A 5,515-nucleotide genomic window follows, 5' to 3' on the forward strand; every position below is an offset into this window, starting at 1 on the left:
CTCTGAGCCGTCAGCAACCTTTGTCTAACCTGCTGGATATGCTTTGTCGTCTTGAGCACTATCTCGGTGCTCCTTATCAATACTCAGATCAAATCAAACAATCCAAGAAGTGCATCTGAAAAATAAAAACATAAAACGACTTTCCCCAAGTCAACCGAAATCAATCAGAACCTTTCAGACTGAAGAAGAACGAACCCTTTGCCGTTGCAGAACCTCTTCCACCTTTCCAAAACTTGGAATCCATATCGGTCAGTTCCCTCGTTAGGCCGCCCATGAAAAAAGTCACCATGCCAATCACTCGTCGAATAGTCGTCCTGACAAAGTGTTGGATTAATGTCTAAGTCCATAACTATAATTGGTAAGACTTGACCCGACCCGGCATGGTCCATTTGGGTTGCATACCATCATGCACTTGGATAGACTATAATGAGAGAAATAAGACACTTATGGTTATTAATATATTATAAGTTCTAGTATATTAATAATAAGAATAATAAGATTATTTAATTAGTATTGATCAAGAATTAACCTAGGATTAATTAAGTGATCAAAAGAAGACTAATTAAATATATGGGTTGATTGTGTAAATCATCCATACTTGTATAGTGGGCTAATGCTCCATGGATAATCAAGTTGGGCTAAAACCCATAGGATGGTCCATGGATGCTCCATGGTGTATTTGTACCCATGGATCATGGAAATGAAAGGCCATGTCAATTAGGGTTTACATGGTGTAACCCTAACTATATAAGCATCTTATTCTTGACCAAATCGGCGACTAGTGTGTGAAGTGAAAGGGCTAGCCGATTTTGATGAGTGTAGAATTCTCTCAAGTCATTCCAAGTGTTTTGATGATTGTGATTCCATTTGAGGTGTCACACTTGGGGCACTAGGCACTTAAGCTTCATGAAGACTTTCTACATCAAAGAGGTATGTATTCTATCTTGCTATAGTTATTATTTTGTATGCTAGATTAGGATAATACCTTGGAAGTTCTTATTTGCATGTATAATAGAGAAAACATAGATCCAAGGTATCTAGGGTTGCATGTACACTTAGGAGTGTTAGAATGCTCAAAACCCAACACAAAGACCCTCCAACTATCATTAACATGATGCGACTAATGGAAACGAGTCGTTGGCAATAATCAACTGCTAAACACTTATGCTTTGTCATACCAGTCGATCCTGACCTGAAACCTAAAATAAAAGGTGTCGTCACCTCACACCGAAGACCAACCACTGATTCTACTATCTGCACCCATCTAAAGAATGAACCTCAATACTCTTCCCTCATACGCTAAAAGAATGACCTGCCAATCTGCATGGAAACCGAAATTTTACACTAGGTCCGACCCCTCGTCGGATAGAACCACTCTAGTACCAATCCCAGGACGATTCAGCTCCGATCCCGAGCTGAATGACCATGACCGGCCTAAATCATTCATTGATATCTGCAAACATAAGCCCCAGAAAAAATTGCAATTAATCTGCAGTCACATATCACCTTCGATCTCTATTGTCTATGACTTACTAATTCCATGCGTGCTGTGGTCCTCCCCAAGACAAAAAAAACCGACCCACCCAGGTCTAACACATCAAATGGAAACCATAACCACTCACAATGAAATCCATTTGAAACTCCAAAACCGCAAACTACCCATCCTTTACACAGACAGAGCAGAAATCAACTCAAGAGTCTGGTCAGACAGCAAAATTGAACCTACTCAAATCCAATATGATACTCAAGTCATTACCCGAGGTTCACGTCTCTACGCATGTATTACACTCCAATCATTTTTACTTGTGACAACCCCACCCTAAATTAGGATATAACAGTTTCTGACCCTCACTGAGACCCATTCTCGCACCTGGTCCGACCACCAGACTCCTAAAGACTCAAATGGCAAGGCTACCCAGACTAAGAGCCCTTCTGCGTCACATACTAACTAGAGAATGCTACTGCTCGGTGCAGTCTTACAACACTCTATTACTGACTGGTCAAATAATGCTACGGCTCCCCACAATCTTACAATGCTCTCTCATTGATTAGTAAATGCTATGCCTACCTGCAATGTTACAACACTCTCTTACTGGCTAGTGAATGCTACGACTCCCCATAGTTTTACAACACTCTCTCATTAGCTACTGAGTGCTACGACTCCCTGCATTCTTACAACATTCTCTCACTGACTAGTGAATGCTATGGCTCCCCACAGTCTTACAACACTCTCTCACTGACTAGTGAATGCTATGGCTCCCCGCAGTCTTACAACACTCTTACTGGCTAGTGAATGCTACGGCTCCCCACAGTATTACAACACTCTTTCACTAGCTAGTGAATTCTACGACTCCCGTAGTCTTAAAACACTATCTTATTTACCCTGGATCACCCCACAATCCCTCCCGACAGTCCTAGGTGATTACTCCCACTTGGATTTATACACTCTCTCTTACAACCCGACAACTTCTCAATTACCTAACAATCCCACAATCTCACCATAAAGCTATCACCATACCGAGTTCACTGAACTCATACTCCGCGGCCCAACCTAAATAGGTGCACACCTACTCAAATCAAGCATTATTACTCCTGATGAAGATGGTCACATACAAAGCATCTTCCTCAATACAAATTTATGCCCTTCGGAAAATTTCCGTCTAGCGGCAATTAGTTGATGGGTCCACAACTGGAATAGATAATAGTCGCTCGATACTCCACTTGCCATCTAGCAAACCTAAGTCTCATAAAAATCCAACAATTTAGGGAATCATACTTGAATACCTCGATACACCATCACAAAATCTCATGATAGCTTGCCATAACCACTGATCTTCAATTTACATAACTCAAAACCTTTGAAGTACTCCAACTCATAATTTGAAGTACGGAGAAATCATCAATGACTCAGAATTCATTGACGACAATCCAAAACCCCATCCTCTACTGATCAAAACGCATGTGAAACTACCCATACCGACTTTGAAGTTGATTGACAAATCAATTGCTGCCCATCCCAGAGTATAGATAACAATATATACGTAGAACTAACAAATCTCTCAAAAATTGAAACTTGCCCTCAAAGACCCAACTGTCTCCAAAATCGAACATTAACAAACCCAACGAAACATTGATCACAATAAGATCTCTGACCAACAGCTACCTGTCGTGGAGACACTCATTCTTTCTTGAGCACTTACAACATGCATCATCTCGTACTGTAACTTTCCTTGACTACCAATAGACCCAAATCTCATATGCCCGGGTCGCAGATTCCCCATAACCCAATCTTTTGAATCGCAACTTAACAGATTGATGATCCACACCACAAAATATCCAATTATCCACCACTTAGGTTTCGAATCATCGCCAATTGGCATACCAAACAAGCCACACTATACACTGGCTCACTAGATCTACCATGCCTCACTCTTGGAACGTACCACATAACACTCGATGACCTTCCCGATAAAGACCAAGTAACTCCAAGTATTCTGATTCTCAGATGGAAACCTCGAAATCTCCTAAATGTGACAGCCTCGAATCACCAAAAATCTCATAGCGACACACCACCGGTTGTCTCGCCTGTCCCGAAGTAGTTATGAATCTCAATCAAGAAATAATGGAGTATCACACACACCTCGTCTCCAATTCCTCAACCAACATTCCATCGCGTGGATCATCATAGAAGCAAGAGACCTCACTCTCACGGTCGTTACACCACGTAGACAATGAGAGCCGTCGCCCCAATATACTACTCTTGATCACCTATAACTATTGCTAAAATATGCCTTACTATACTCAACTAAGGCATATCCTAGTCCTCATCCTTCTCAGTCTCCACTGATAACTCTCTTATAGTAAAAAAAATACCTCGTAGCAGACATACCACAAAAAAATCTGGCGAAAGTATCGCAAGTATATGCTACCCCATGGGGTGTACCTCCAAACTCTTAAATCGGAAGCTCGCTATCCCTTCTATTCCATATGGAAAGCGGAAATAATTTAATTCTCGTCATAGAAAAAGACATCACAACCATTGGCCGATCACTCTATCCAAACTGTAATCCTTAACAACACATCACCTTCGCCTCCTTTTTGAGTCATGTGACTCCAACCGGAACCTCACCAGTCAAATCCCTTGGGAGCTAAACTCAATTCTTCTCATAAGGTATGTGACAACCAGAAATTTCCATTCTAAACAAACCACACCAAGCCAATAGAAGTAGAACAGTTACAGTGAAAATTCAGACTTCGAGTATAAGTTTGGCAGTTTTCAGGATTTTACACTTAAGAAGATATTAGGAGAGTGGATGCACTAGGGATTTGTGCAACACTGAAATTCCAATACTCTAGGATATTATATTTCATTCCGAGAATAGAAATATTTTCTGCCAAAAAAATCTCAGGACTATAAATAGAATTCTGAACCAAATTGGTTCATTAGTTGAATTCCAAATAGAGAAAAGCCAAATTCTCTCTCACGGATCTTCAGGTTTTCACCCCAAATCGTGAGTACACTTCTCTAGTTGTGTTATAATGCTTGTTTTATGCTTATTAACATAGATTGTATGACCATGACCGACCTAAATCATTCATTGATATCCGCAAACATAAGCCCCAGAAAAAATTGCAATTAATCTGCAGTCACATATCACCTTCGATCTCTGTCGTCTATGAGTTACTAATTCCATGCGTGCTGTGGTCCTACCCAAGACAAAAAAAAACCGACCCACCCAGGTCTAACACATCAAATGGAAACCATAACCACTCACAATGAAATCCATTTGAAACTCCAAAACCCCAAACTACCCATCCTTTACACAGACAGAGCAGAAATCAACACAAGAGTCTGGTCGGACAGCAAAATTGAACCTACTCATATCCAATATGATACTCAAGTCATTACCCGAGGTTCACGTCTCTACGCATGTATTACACTCCAATCAGTTTTACTTGTGACAACCCCACCCTAAATTAGGATATAACAGTTTCTGACCCTCACTGAGACCCATTCCCGCACCTGGTCCGACCACTAGACTCCTAAAGACTCAAATGGCAAGGCTACCCAGCCTAAGAGCCCTTCTGCGTCACATACTGACTAGAGAATGCTACTGCTCGGTGCAGTCTTACAACACTCTATTACTGACTAGTCAAATAATGCTACGGCTCCCCAAAATCTTACAATGCTCTCTCATTGATTAGTAAATGCTACGCCTACCTGCAATGTTACAACACTCTCTTACTGGCTAGTGAATGCAATGACTCCCCATAGTATTACAACACTCTCTCATTAGCTACTGAGTGCTACGACTCCCTGCATTCTTACAACATTCTCTCACTGACTAGTGAATGCTACGGCTCCCCACAGTCTTACAACACTCTCTCACCGACTAGTGAATGCTATGGCTCCCCGCAGTCATACAACACTCTTACTGGCTAGTGAATGCTACGGCTCCCCACAGTATTACAACACTCTTTCACTAGCTAGTGAATTCAACGACTCCCGTAGTCT

Source organism: Lactuca sativa, chromosome 4 (assembly GCF_002870075.4).
Source record: "Lactuca sativa cultivar Salinas chromosome 4, Lsat_Salinas_v11, whole genome shotgun sequence".
Taxonomy (NCBI): domain Eukaryota; kingdom Viridiplantae; phylum Streptophyta; class Magnoliopsida; order Asterales; family Asteraceae; genus Lactuca; species Lactuca sativa.